The sequence below is a fragment of the Bubalus bubalis genome, chromosome 14 (genome assembly GCF_019923935.1).
Source record: "Bubalus bubalis isolate 160015118507 breed Murrah chromosome 14, NDDB_SH_1, whole genome shotgun sequence".
Lineage (NCBI taxonomy): Eukaryota > Metazoa > Chordata > Mammalia > Artiodactyla > Bovidae > Bubalus > Bubalus bubalis.
Genome location: NC_059170.1, coordinates 60,673,795 through 60,687,963, shown reverse-complemented (window position 1 = coordinate 60,687,963; position 14,169 = coordinate 60,673,795). Strand labels below are relative to the sequence as shown.

The 14,169-nt window shown below is 39.1% G+C and overlaps 1 pseudogene; it reads right to left on the bottom strand.

Annotated features, from left to right (window-relative positions):
* Nucleotides 1-7,458: 7,458 nt before the first annotated feature.
* Nucleotides 7,459-8,254, bottom strand: LOC102392864 (annotated as a pseudogene).
* Nucleotides 8,255-14,169: the final 5,915 nt, after the last annotated feature.

Here is a 14,169-nt window from a genome sequence, read left to right as displayed (position 1 = left end):
CAGTTCAACATAAGGGGTTACATAAATAACCAAAGAGTAAACAAAGAATTAAAGTTTGAATAAGGACACCTAATTATTTTCAACATGACACTTCTGCAAGTCAGCTGGACTTATATCAACCCTTATATGAAGAATTCTTAAAAATTTTTATCAGTTTGTAGGTTCTGGTATTTTCAAGGTTCATGGTGTGACCATGATAGCCTGTGGCCAAGAAGCTTTGGAAGAATATATTGAATACCACTGGTAATGAATGGCAACCCACTCCAGTATTCTTGCCTGCAGAATCCCATGGACAGAGGAGCGTGGCAGGCTATAGTCCATGGGATGGCAGAGTCAGACATGACTGAGTGACTAGCACACACATGGGAATGGGGAAGCAGGGAGCCCCTAGAGTGTTGGATGGTTATCCACACAGAGGGTGATACAAGAAGTTTTGATCTTATTATACATGAACCTGAACATCAAAATGACCTCGCCTTACCAGGTGGCAACAGGAAACATCACTGGTAATTTCATAGACCAGTGGGGCTCAAAGAGGTGGTCTATTCCTCACTTTTGGGTAAGATCCAATTTAACTACATCAGACAAACTTGAATATAATACTTATAACAGCAAAAATCTAAATCTCACTTAATATCACCATTTCTAAATCCTGTGATTTTGAAATGCCTAGCTCTCATTAAATCTTGAAATTTTCTGTTTTGCCCACCTATTGGCTATTTCTCAAATACATGGACTTAAATTTTTAAGATATCGTTGTTCTCTAATGGAACGTTATCTTCACTCAGTAATTTATTTACCGAAACAGCATTCACAGTCTTACACTGAGTTGACAAAGTTTAGAAAAACAGTATTTTGGGGGAAAACCTCTTTGAAAATAATCCCTTTTTATTGCAGTACTGAATTCTAATCTTTTGAAGGTCCTCATAAATAAATACAGATGTTTCCTCATGTTATAAATAATAAATATATTTCTATTATATTGACACTATGGATTTTACTTTTCTGGATAATGTACTGTTTACTCAAATAATCTCATTGTGCAAATGAATACAGATTTCAGAGCCAAAATTGATTCAGTTTGGATTCTGACTCTACTACAAACCGGGTGACCCCTGTGTTTCAGTTTCCTCCTCTGAAAAATTAGGATAATAGTACTTCCAAACCAGGGTTCCCTGGTGGCTCAGTGACACAAGTTCAATCCTTGATCCAGGAAGATCCCACATGCCTTGGAGCACCTAAGCCTGTGTATCACAACCACTGAATCTGCACTTTAGAGCCTGGGAGCCGCAACTGCTGAGCCCCTAGGGCCCATGTTCTGCAATAAAAGAAGTCACTGCAATGAGAAGCCAGTGTACTGCAGCTAGAGAAAAGCCCCCACAGCAATGAAGACCCAGCATAGTCAAAAATAAATAAATCAACTAAAAAAGAAATAATACTACCAAAACCATAAAATACTACCAAAATTGTTGTAAGAGTTAAGGGAGATAATTAGAGCCTGGTATATAGTAATTGCTGGGTTTCCCTGGTGACTCAGTGGTAAAGAATCCGCCTGGAATGTGGGAGCTGCAGGAGACGCGGGTTCGATCTCTGGATCAGGAACATCCCTTGGAGAAGGGCATGGCAACACATTCTGGTATCCTTGCCTGGAGAATCCCATGGACAGAGAAGCCTGGTGGGCTATAGTCCATAGTGTCCCAAAGAACTGGACACAACTGAACATGCATGCATATAGAAATTGCTATTAAAAAATTACCATTGTGATTATGGAAAGTCTCTGGGCTTCCCTTGTGGCCCAGCTGGTAAAGAATCTGCCTGCAATGTGGGAGACCTGGGTTTGATCCCTGGGTTGGGAAGATTCCCTGGAGAAGGGAAAGGCTACCCACTCCAGTATTCTGGCCTGGAGAATTTCATGGACTGTATAGTCCATGGGGTCACAAAGAGTGGGACATGACTGAGTGATTTTCACTTTCACTTCCACCTACCTTGCATTAAGGGCTCCATAAATAAAGCTTATCTATTCTTAAATGTTTAAATTTTGTCTTTGCTGCTGCTGCTAAGTCGCTTCAGTTGTGTCTGACTCTGTGCAGCCCCATAGACGGCAGCCCACCAGGCTTCCCCATCCCTGGGATTCTCCAGGCAAGAACACTGGAGTGGGTTGCCATTTCCTTCTCCAACGCATGAAAGTGAAAAGTGAAAGTGAAGTCGCTCAGTCGTGTCCGACACCCTTAGCAACACCATGGACTGTAGCCCACCAGGCTCCTCAGTCCATGGGATTTTCCAGGCAAGAGTACTGGAGTGGGGTGCCATTGCCTTCTCCAAAATTTTGTCTTTAGTCATTTGTTATTAAACTTAGGCTGCGAAGGCCCACTTCACCGGAAGTGTATGCAATCACTTATCTGCCCCAGATGGTGAGAAACAAGACCACCTTTACAAAATAATGACTAGTCCTCAAAGCCGGTTTCCTTTTTCTGTTTCAACTCCATATAACATATTATTTGTGATTTTCCTGCTAAATTTGGCTTAAGGACATACAATAGATACCTAATTAGAAGCATGTGACCCAAATGCACAAAAGGAAGGGAAAACATTCATATTCACTGATGAAGTCATTAAAGACTCACTGGTGATTGTCTTTCCCTGAAACAGCTCTGTCTTTTCAGATAATGATGTTTTCTCCTTTACATAGACTTGAACGTGCCTCAGTAGACTCTTATGTAAAACTTCTTTCTTCTAACATCTGACACAATTCCAAGATTATCGTTCATTTTTCAAAGGTGTCCATCAACTCACATGAATCACTTTTTAAATTTGAAAATGAGTTTCTCTCCTTTTTCCTCTAACCAACCAAGAAGGATGTTCTCTCTTACTGACGCCTCAATTCAGCCCCAGCACAGCGATTGCTGTATTTTCCTCATATACAAAAGCACCAATTAGTCTGCAAAAGAAAATTTTAACAAGCCTCTTCATCATCTATTCTTCTAGTCTGAACAGCCTGGCTTTGGCATTCTGCCGTTGAGCACTAATATTGTTTGTGATGCCAAACTGAAACACAAGGGAAACAGTACAAAGTTGCTGATCACCTCGGTCAACATGCCACACAGTGAAGGCATTAGAGTATACTCAGAAATGCAAAGCCTTATAAATGCTTACTATTAAATTTATTAAAAGGAGGTGGTGTTTTAAAATAATACTGAATTAGCAATCAACAAGGAAGCAAAAAGAGACAGATTAAAGGAAGCTTAGTTCCAAATGGTACTGCTGCTACTGCTAAGTCACTTCAGTCATGTCTGACTCTGTGCGACCCCAGATAGGAGCAATTAAAAAACACTTTTTTTAACCATACCTTTGGCCTAGCTTCATCTTTCTCCACTTCAATATATAATCTTCTCTTATTTTTTGTAAACCACAGAAGGATTTTTAGTGCCAAGGCTCCATAATGAGTCTTTTAACTAAAAAAAAAAAAAAAAAAAAATTAAATACTAAGAATTTCACCACCAGGGGGCAAAGAACATGCTTACAGGCAAAGATTATTTTTGACATTCGAAAGGAGTTACCTTGCATGAACACAGTTTTTGTTGTTAAAATTTCAACAACTGCAAATTTAGAGATATACATACTAACCTAAACATTTAAGGTTAAGGAAGAATCATGTTTATGAAAGAAAAAATTATACATTACCATTAACCAAGTGCCCTTTCATTTACTATCATTTTTAGACACTTAAAAAATTTTCCACCTCCCTTTTCTCTTTCATGTGTTTGCATAAGTGTTCATGCTAAGTTGCTTCAGTCATGTCTGTCTCTTTGCAGTGCCATAGACTAGCACCACCTGGGAAGCCCTTGCACAAGAGGAAGAAAAGAATAATTTGAACTTTTGAAATACTAATTTAGCCTTTGTCTGTGCTCCCCTGATGACTCAGCACACACACACATTTCCCTGGTGGCTCAGAAGTAAAGAATCCGCAGGCAATACAGGAGCTGCAGGAGACAAGTGTTCAATCCCTGGGTGGGGAAGATCCCCTGGCAACGCATTCCAGCGTTCTTGCCTGGAGAATCCCCTGGAGAAAGGAGCCTGATGGGCTACACTCCATGGGATCACAAAGAGTTGGACACAACTGAAGCGACTTAGCAGCAGCAGCATGCTGGCCTTTCAATGGCTTTGGCTTACAACAGTTTTTGACAAATGGTTTCCTAAGCATGTATTTTGGCTCTACTTTTTTGTTAACTCAATGTGACTAACTGATAAACTCAGGTCTTAACCTTCTTCTAAAATCAGGTTCATTGACTTGATTAATACTTTGCCATTTGTTAATTTTATAATGTTAAAATTATATAAATAACTGATAAGCACATCAATTCATCAATTATCTCATTTGAGACCTTGATATCCCTGAATTTGCTGGGAGAGTACCAGACTGACAAATAACCTATAGACAATAACCAGAAGTATCGGTATAGTAAACTATTCAGTCAGTCAGTAAGTTCAGTCACTCAAAAATTTTGGTCTAACACATGCAAGTCCTATATTCTGAAATTTCAGCGTATTTGATTATTTCTCACTTGTACGTTGATAAAAGTCCCGGTAACAGAAGCGAAACTGAGAGTTTTTAAATCGAGGTATCTGTGGTGTAGGCAAACCACCACATTTTATTCCAGTTGGCTTATTTTCTATCTCCTCTTCCTGCTTCTAAGTACCTGCTGAGACCACATTTCCCTGAATCGATTGGTGATAACAATGCCACTGTTTCAAATCAGGCCCGAGGTAGAAGGGACCCCACAGTGATCTGATAAGATCTGCTATCGTTCTTTCCTTCCACTGCTCCCCGGAGCCTGGTCACTGTCTCCACTGCCAGCCTCCAGGCACCAGGGCTGTCTCCAGGGGATGCAGAATTAGACCAGATACCACCATATGTTCACCTACAGAATATTTTTGTCCAGATAAAATAATATTGAAATAAATACTGACCACAAACTTAAGGAGAAAAAGAAATTGCAAAAGGTCAGCACTCAGGGTTTATTTAGAGGCACACACTAAAGGAACATCCTATGACCACCCCTTTCATGTTAGTGATAAAGGGAAATGTAGAGATAAAGCAATATATTTTCTGTTGTCAATTTGCTTTTATTTGTTTTAATGTAAATTGATGGACTCCTTCTTTCTCGTGTGTTTTCAAGCTGTGGCCCGGCCACTGACCGCTCTTGAAGGCTCGACTTTTCACTCTGATATGTGACAGCCTGTGTTAGGAAACTTGGTGCATCTTGTCAAGTCCTTGTGTGTAAACTAACCTGCAGCTTCAACCAGCCTCCCACAGGCGCGCCCTGAAGGCACCTTGACTTGGGCCAAATTTTCTCATCTCCTTTTGTAATAGCAAACTATTGTCGGTAGCACACTGCCTGCAATTTTCTAAAAACCTTTCAACCACACAGAATCTTTATGTAAGGTAAAGACAATATTTGAACAATGACTGAGAAAGAAGCTCATACTACAGAGGAAGTAGGGAAATGGGCGTTTGGAAATATTCCCATCATTATACGAATATGATATTTTTTCTTCTGCCCAAAATGCTATGTGTCACTAATAAAAGTCCTCCTATCTGGACACTTGAGAACTGGTTTTAAATCTTCCAAATGTAGATTTTCAGTGGATTTAAAAATCCACTTGTTAAAAATATAAAAACCCTTTCATTTTCAGTTCACTTCCAAGAACAATTATTTGACATCAGGGAGGATTGAGAATTACTAAGCTAAATTTTTAGCAAAAACCTTTGCACAATTGCTTAATGGAAATGCAAAAAGAGCCTATGACTTATAGCAGACCCAACCATACACAAGAATTCTTGCATCTGGATCTATCTCTCTTGGCTCAGTCGGTAAATGAATCTACCTGTAATGCAGGAGACTGGGTTAGATCCCTGGGTCAGGAAGATACCCTAAAGAAGGGAATGGCAGCCCACTGCAGTATTCTTGCCTGGAGAATTCCATGGACAGAGGAGCCTAGTGGGCTACAGTCCATGGGGTCACAAAGAGTCAGACATGACTGAGCGACTAACACTTTACATTTTACTTACCCTTTGTGAAGAATCTTTCTCACTTATGACATCCATTCAGACTAAGCATTCATACAAATTGAAATTAAAATCTACCCTTTAATTTATCACATAATGTTCAGCCACATTTCTAAACTTACACATAATTTTTAACAGTATCTCTCTCAATAAAGATAGACAGTGATAATATTCTTCATTTTTTTTGGAGAAAATCTTGGTTTAATCAGTGCTTTGGTTTTAAGGCTAATTTTTAAAAGTATTTTATCCATTGCTTAATTTTCTTTCAAAGTGTTTAACTTTTCCTCATTGTTAAAACACTACCTTTATTTGAATGATGATATTGTATGTTTATTTATTTTTTGATTGGAAAATCCCATGACTTCCCATCACACTAAGAATAAATTCTCATTTTTTTAAAGTCCTCCATAATCTGGCCTCTGTCTAACTGCAGCCTCACCTTATACCATCCTCTCTCTCATCACACTTATCTTCCTTCAGAGCATACCAGGCTCGTCCTGTTTTAGGACCTTCACCCTCCCTTTGCTCCAGAACTCTTCTAGATCTTTGTATGGCTGCTACTGCCTCAGGTAGGCTTATCTTGATCCCCTAACCTAAAAGGGCACCCTGCTGCTCTCTTTTACATCACCACCACCCCCTCCCCCCATTCAACCCTCTGCCTAGCATTTACCAATCTCAGTTATCTTCCTGTATTTTTTTAAAGATTTTTTTTTATGGACCATTTTTTAAAGTCTTTATTGAATTTATTACAGTATTGCTTACGTTTGATGTTTTGGGTTTTTGGCCCCAGGGCATGTGAGATCTTACTTCCCCAATCAGGGATCAAACCTGCACCCCATGCATTGGAAGGTGAAGTCTTAACCACTGGACCTCCAGGGAAGTCCCTTAGTTATTTATCTTCCTTGTTCATTCATTATTTGTTTCTTTTGTGTGACTTCAGTCACTAGAATGCAAGCTTTATGAGAGTCTGATTTTGTCTGTCTAGCTCATTTCTCCAAATAGTGCCTAGCCCATATTAAGTTTTCAATAAATACGGTTGAATTGAAAAAGAAAACTCCTTTCCTTCTTCCAGGGTAATAACCTACTGTATTATGGATCAGATTCCTAAAACAAAACAATCAATTAAACTGGAGAAATGCCTGAGTTCAAACCATAGGAGAATAGCCAGCTCTTGAGGCAAGTTACGACATGCATCACAAGCTTTATGTTTCACCTTGTAGAACCTAGCAGTTCATGCGGGAGGATGTGATGAACTGACCTACATTGGTTGCCAAATATTTGGTTGGGTCACAAGTCTAAAGCAACACTGACTCACCAGGGACACTGTAGGCATGCTTAGTCATTTTGATCAGTATATAATAAACGAGTAATGACTTTTATTTATTTATTTATTTGATGTTTGGTCTTATTTATTTGTTACTCTTAGAACATCTCATTTTTGACTGGACTCAGAAGTAGAAGCTCTCAGAGAGGACAGCCTCCGTCTCTTGGCAATCTGTTCCTGCCGTTTTTCTTTGGCCTCCTTCATTCTCTTGGCCAAAAGTTTAGCATATTCTGCAGCCTCTTCTTTATTTTTCTTAGTACGCCGTTTCTTCAGAGCAATACGCCGGCATTCCTGCTGCAGAACTCGTGGAGTCACGAGACGCTGAATCTTGGGTGCTTTAGTCCTAGGTTTCTTACCGTCTTTAGGGGCTTCCGCACAACATATTGGCGGACATCATTTTCTTTAGAGAGATTAAAAAGTTTGCGGATTCTGCTAGCTCTTTTGGGACCCAGGTGACGAGGCACTGTAGTATCAGTGAGTCCAGGAATATCCTTCTCCCCTTTTTTCACGATGACCAAATTGAGAACACTCAGATTGGCGTCTACAATGCAACCCCGTACAGATCTGCGCTTTCTCTCTCCAGTCCTCCTTGGTCTGTAACAGGAATGCCCCTTACTCAGTAGCAGGCGAACTCAGCCATGGGTCAAGACCCCCTGCTTCATGTGGAAACCCTGCTTATCGTTCCCGCCACTGATTCAGACCACATAACCCTTCCATTCTTCACCCAGAGCGTCAGCAGCAACTTCTGTGGCCATACGCTTCTCCTAGAAGGTACGAAGTTTTCGTTCATCGTCCACTTCAATGAGCTTCTGGCAGCTAGTGGCCAGGAAAGAGATGTTCAGCTTCATTCTGAAGAGGCCAACAGCCTCCGAGGCGCCATGAAAAAGAGGAGTAATGACTTTTAAAAACAAATTAGACTCTAACGTGGCACCAAAATGAAGACTAGGTCCAAAAGTTCTTCAATGTTACAAAAATTCTCACTGACATCTTGAATAAATATAGCTGACAGGTACAATTTATATTTATGTTCACCTAAGTAGTGATACAGAGAAGGCAATGGCACCCCACTCCAGTACTCTTGCCTGGAAAATCCCATGACGGGGGAGCCTGGTGGGCTGCCGTCTATGGGGTCTCACGGAGTCGGACAGGACTGAGCGCCTTCACTTTCATTTTTCACTTTCATGCATTGGAGAAGGAAATGGCAATCCACTCCAGTGTTCTTGCCTGGAGAATCCCAGGGACGGGGGAGCCTGGTGGGCTGCCGTCTATGGGGTTGCACAGAGTCGGACACGACTGAGGCGACTTAGCAGCAGCAGCAAGTAGTGACAGGACAGTTCAGTTCAGTCACTCAGTCGTGTCTGACTCTTTGCAACTCCATGGACTGCAGCACTCCAGGCTTCCCTGTCCACTACCAACTCCTGGAGCTTGCTCAAACTCATGTCCATCAAGTCAGTGATGCCATCCAACCATCTCATCCTCTGTTGTCCCCTTCTCCTCTTGCCTCAATTTTTCCCAGCATCATGGTCTTTTCCAATGAGTCGGCTCTTCACATCAGGTGGACAAAGTATTGGAGCTTCAGCTTCAGCATCAGTCCTTTTGATGAATATTCAGAACTGATTTCCTTTAGGATGGACTGGTTGGATCTCTTTGCAGTCCAAGGGATTCTCAAGAGTCTTCTCCAACACCACAGTTCAAAAGCATCAGTTCTTCGGTGCTCAGCTTTCTTTATGGTCAAACTCTCATATCCATACATGACTACTGGAAAAACCATAACTTTGAATAGACAGACCTTTGTTGGCAAAACAATGTCTCTGCTTTTTAATATGCTGTCTAGGTTGGTCATAGCTTTTCTTCCAAGGAGCAAGTGTCTTTTAATTTCATGGCTGCAGTCACCATCTGCAGTGATTTTGGAGCCCAAGAAAACAGTCTGTTACTGTTTCCATTGTTTCCCCATATATTTGCCATGAAGTGATGGGACTGGATGCCATGATCTTCGTTTTTTGAATGTTGAGTTTTAAGCCAGCTTTTTCTCTCTTCTCTTTCACTTTCATCAAGAGGCCCTTTAGTTCCTCTTCACTTTCTGCCATAAGGGTGGTGTCATCTGCATATCTGACATTATTGATGTTTCTCCAGGCAATCTTGATTCCAACTTGTGCTTCATCCAGCCCAGCATTTCACATTAATGTACTCTGCATATAAGTTAAATAAGCAGATGACAATATACAACCTTGACGCACTCCTTTCCCAATTTGGAACCAGTCCATTGTTCATGCCACTGATAATTCTAATTTTCCTCCAGATTTGTCCTGTAAGTTCTAAGTCTTATGTGCAGAGCAATAGTATTTCCAAGAAGGCTTAGATATGCAAATATGATCATTTTATACACTCACTATAAAAGATTTTGAAGCCCAACCTATTCTTTATTTAGTATAGGGTTGCATTTTATGGAAACATCACTGTTTTCATTTATATTCAAAAGCAATGGGTGTTGATATTTCAGTTAATGTTACTGTTCATTAGGTTTTTCATCACATATCTTGTCCACATAATGTCACAGCTGTGGTTAAAGTTTGTTTTATAATGATGTCTCAAGCTGTATTTTTTTGACATAAAACACTTTTTTTTTTTTAACAAAACATTTTCTTTTAAGCACATGGGAATATTCTCATTTCAACATAGAATAATGCTTATTCACAATTTTTTAAAAAAAAATTAAAGCCTTCATGGTAGGGTCATCATATTTAGTAAACAAAAATGTAAGACACCTAATTAAATTTTAATGTCAGATAAACAACTAATATTACATGGGACATACTTATTGTAACAAAAATTATTTCTTTTTTATCTCACATTCAAATTTAACTGGGTATGTTAGCTGGTAACCCTAGTCTACCTTTGTTTTTCCCACTTTTGATAGAGATATTGGTTGATATATACGCAGTCTTCCAGGATATAGTGATGTCTTCATTACTTTTTTGTTTGCTATTTTTAAACGTTGTCAGCTTTTTTTAAATCAAAGTGTGGAGGGGAGAACTCCATGAAATAAAATGGAAACCAAGCAATAAAGGATTTCATTATGTCAAACAATTAAAAGGCAAATATTGACTAAGCATTTACCATGTATAAGGCATTGTATTACAACATGATGCAAGCACAAGAAAAGGGAAAAAGAGAAAAGACAAATTCTCAGCCTCTAGAGAATTTATAAATTTTGTGGGGAAGATAACACAGATACACATAAAAAGATAATAAACAGTACAAGGTAATAAATGGTAAGAGCCAAAGGTGTAATAAAGACAAGAGGATTCAAGAGATCGATCCTATCTGTGGCTTTAGAGAAAGAGAGAAGGCAAAAGGGGAGTGTTTTACTAAGTGCTTTATGTTCATCATCCTTTTTAAGCCTTCTGCTATGGTCTGAATGTCTGTGTTGCTCTCCACAAATTCACATGCTGGAATAATAATGCTCAATGTGATAGTGCAGGGGTCCCCGACCACTGGGCCACAGACTGGTACCTAGGTCCATAGCCTGTTAGGAACTGAGCCACACAGAGAAGGTGAGTGGTAGGCAAGCAAGCAAAGCTTCATCTGTGTTTACAGCCACTCCCCATCATTCACATTACAGCCTGAGCTCAGACTCCCGTCTGCATTATGGTAATATAATTATTTCATTATATATGACAATGTTGTAACAATAAAGTGCACAATAAATATAATTTGCTTACATTATCCTGAAACCATTCCTCCCACCCTGGTCCATGGAAAAACGGTCTTTGACAAACCAGTCCCTGGTGCCAAAAAGGTTGGGGACCAATGAGACAGTGTTAGAAGGGGGGACCTTTGGGAGGGTGGAGTTCTTATGAATGGGTTAGTGCTCTTATAAAAGAGGTCTTTAGTCCCTTTCTACCACGTGAAGACACAGAAAGACACAGCTATGAACCAGAAGGAGTGTTCTCACCAAAATGTGACCATGCTGTCACCTTAATCTTGGACTTCCCAGCCTCCAGAACTATGAACAATACATTCTTATTGTTTATAAGCTGCTCAGTCTGCAGTATTTAGTTACACCAGCCCAAATGGGTTAAGATACCTCCCAACAACCCTCTGAGATTATTATTATTATCAACATCAGTTTCCAAGGAGGGTCTACATTACATGCCTATGGTCACACAGTTAGTGAGCAGCATATCTGCTTCCACCTTAAGTTTTCCTGAACCCAAAGCTTCAGTGCTGCCTCTGAGATGATAGGAGAGAAGGCTAGAGCCTCTACTTCTATATGGAGCTCCTAGAGGTTTGAGTGGGAAAGAGAGATAAGAGGATTATTTTAGAAAATAATTTCTTCACACATTGCCCAAGACATTGTGGATACAAATATTCATTCAATCACACTGTATTTTAATGATACTAAAGAAAGTGTTACATATTAGAAACATTGTGAAATCAAAACAAACTGAAATGAATTGGTGATTATTTGCATGTAGAGGATTAAGAGAGCTAGAGAGAAGAGGAAGACTCAAAAATAAGTGAAAACCTGAGAATCCACAAAAAACAAAACAATGAAAATCTGTAAGAACAAATAGATGAAGTCAGGAGAGTCATGGGATTTTAAATCATCACACAAAATCAGTTGTGTTTCTATACACTGAACAATCTGAAAGGGAAATTTAAAAAACAATTGCACTTTTAATAGCATCAAAAAGGATAAAATATTTACTATTAAACTTAACCATGCAGGTGAAAATTTGTACACTGAAAACAACAAAACATTGCTGAAAGAAATTAAAGAATACACTAATAAATGAAAAGACATCCTGTCTTCATGAATTGAAAGACAATATTGTTAAGATATCAATACTACTTAAACTATAGGATTGATCTACAGATTCAGTGCAATCCCTATCAAAATCCCAATGACTTCCCTGATAGCTCAGTTGGTAAAGAATCCACCTGCAATGCAAGAGACCCCGGTTTGATTCCTGGGTCAAGAAGATCCACTGGGGAAGGGATAGGCTACCCACTCCAGTATTCGTGGGCTTCCCTGGTGGCTCAGCTGGTAAAGAATTCGTCTGCAATGTGGGAGACATGGGTTTGATCCCTGGGTTAGGAAGATCCTCTGAAGAAGGGAACAGCTACCCACTCCAGTATACATTAGGACCTTGCTGTTTATATACACAGAAAAAAAAATCTGTTCTAAAATTTATATGGAATTTCAAGGGACTCTGAATAGCCAAAACAATCTTGAAAAAGAACAAAGCTGGAGGTGTCATATTTCCTGATTTCAAACTTACTACAAAGTTACAGTAATTTCAACAGTGTGGTACTGGCATAAAGACAGACATACAGGTTAACAGAATAGAAGAGACCACAAATGATCCTTTACATATATGGTCAAATGATTTTTGACAAGAATGTCAATAGCAAACGACAGTGTTATCAACAAACATGACTACAAAAATTGGATATCCAGGTGCAAAAGAAAGAAGTTGGAAAACTCAGGAGACAAGATGGCAGGGTGGAAGAACCTTAAGCTCACTTCGTCTCATCACTACAGCCAAATCACAACAGTTGAACAACCACTAATTTAAAAAAGGAAGTTGGACCCTTATTTTACAACACATAAAATATTATTTCAAAATGGGTTAAAGACCTAAAAGTATTACCTGAAACCATAAAACTTCTAGAAGAAAATTTTGGGGAAAATCTTCATGACATTGGATTTGACAGTGATTTTTTAGCTATGACACCAAAAATACAGCCAAAAAAGGGAAAATAGTTAAATTAGACTTCATCAAATTTTTAAAACTTTTGTGTATCAAAGATGCTATTGACAGGATGAAAAGACAATCCACATTTTGGGAGAAAATATTTGCAAATCATACATCTGATAAAGGATTAATAACATGAATATATAAAGAACTCATACAACTTAACAACAACAACAAAAAAACCCAAATGACCTCCAAAAATGAGCAAAAGATTTGAATAGACATTTCTCCAAAAAGATACAAAAATGGCCAACAAGTATATGAAAAGAGGCTCAATATTGTTAGTAATTAGGGAAATGCAAATGAAAAGCTCAGTGAGATACCCCTTCACACCAATTACAATGGCTATTACCAAGAAAAAACAAAACAAAGTAACTGTGAGAATGTGAAGACATTGGAATCCTAGTGCATTGCTGATAGGACAGTAAAATGGTGCAGCTGCTGTGGAAAACAGTATGGCGCATCTTCAAAAAATTCAAGATAGAAAAACCACATGATCCAGAACTTCCACGTCTGGGTACATACCCAAAAGAACTGAAACTGGGGATTCAGCAGGAATGTGTGCACCAGGTTCACTGCAGGACGATTCACAATAGCCAAAAGCTAGAACAAAGCCAGTATTCACTGATAGATGAAGGCATAACCAAAATGTACTATATGCATATAATTAAATGGAATATCATTCAGCCTGAAAAGGGGCAGAAGTTCTGATAAATACTACAATATGGGTAAATCTTATTCATTATGCTTATCCACTGGATTATATGGATTACAGTGAACCATTACGAGGTGAAGTGAAGTCAGTCACAAAAGTACATATAATGTATGATTCTGCTTATGAGGTATCTAGAGTAGTCAAATAAAGAGAGAGAGAGAAATTAGAATGATGGTTTCCAGGGGCTGAGGGGAAAGAAGGACAAGTTCAATTCCTGGGTATAGTTGGGGAAGATTAAGAAGTTCTGAAGATAGATGGTGGTGATAACAGTGCAACAATATGAATGCACTTAATGCCACTA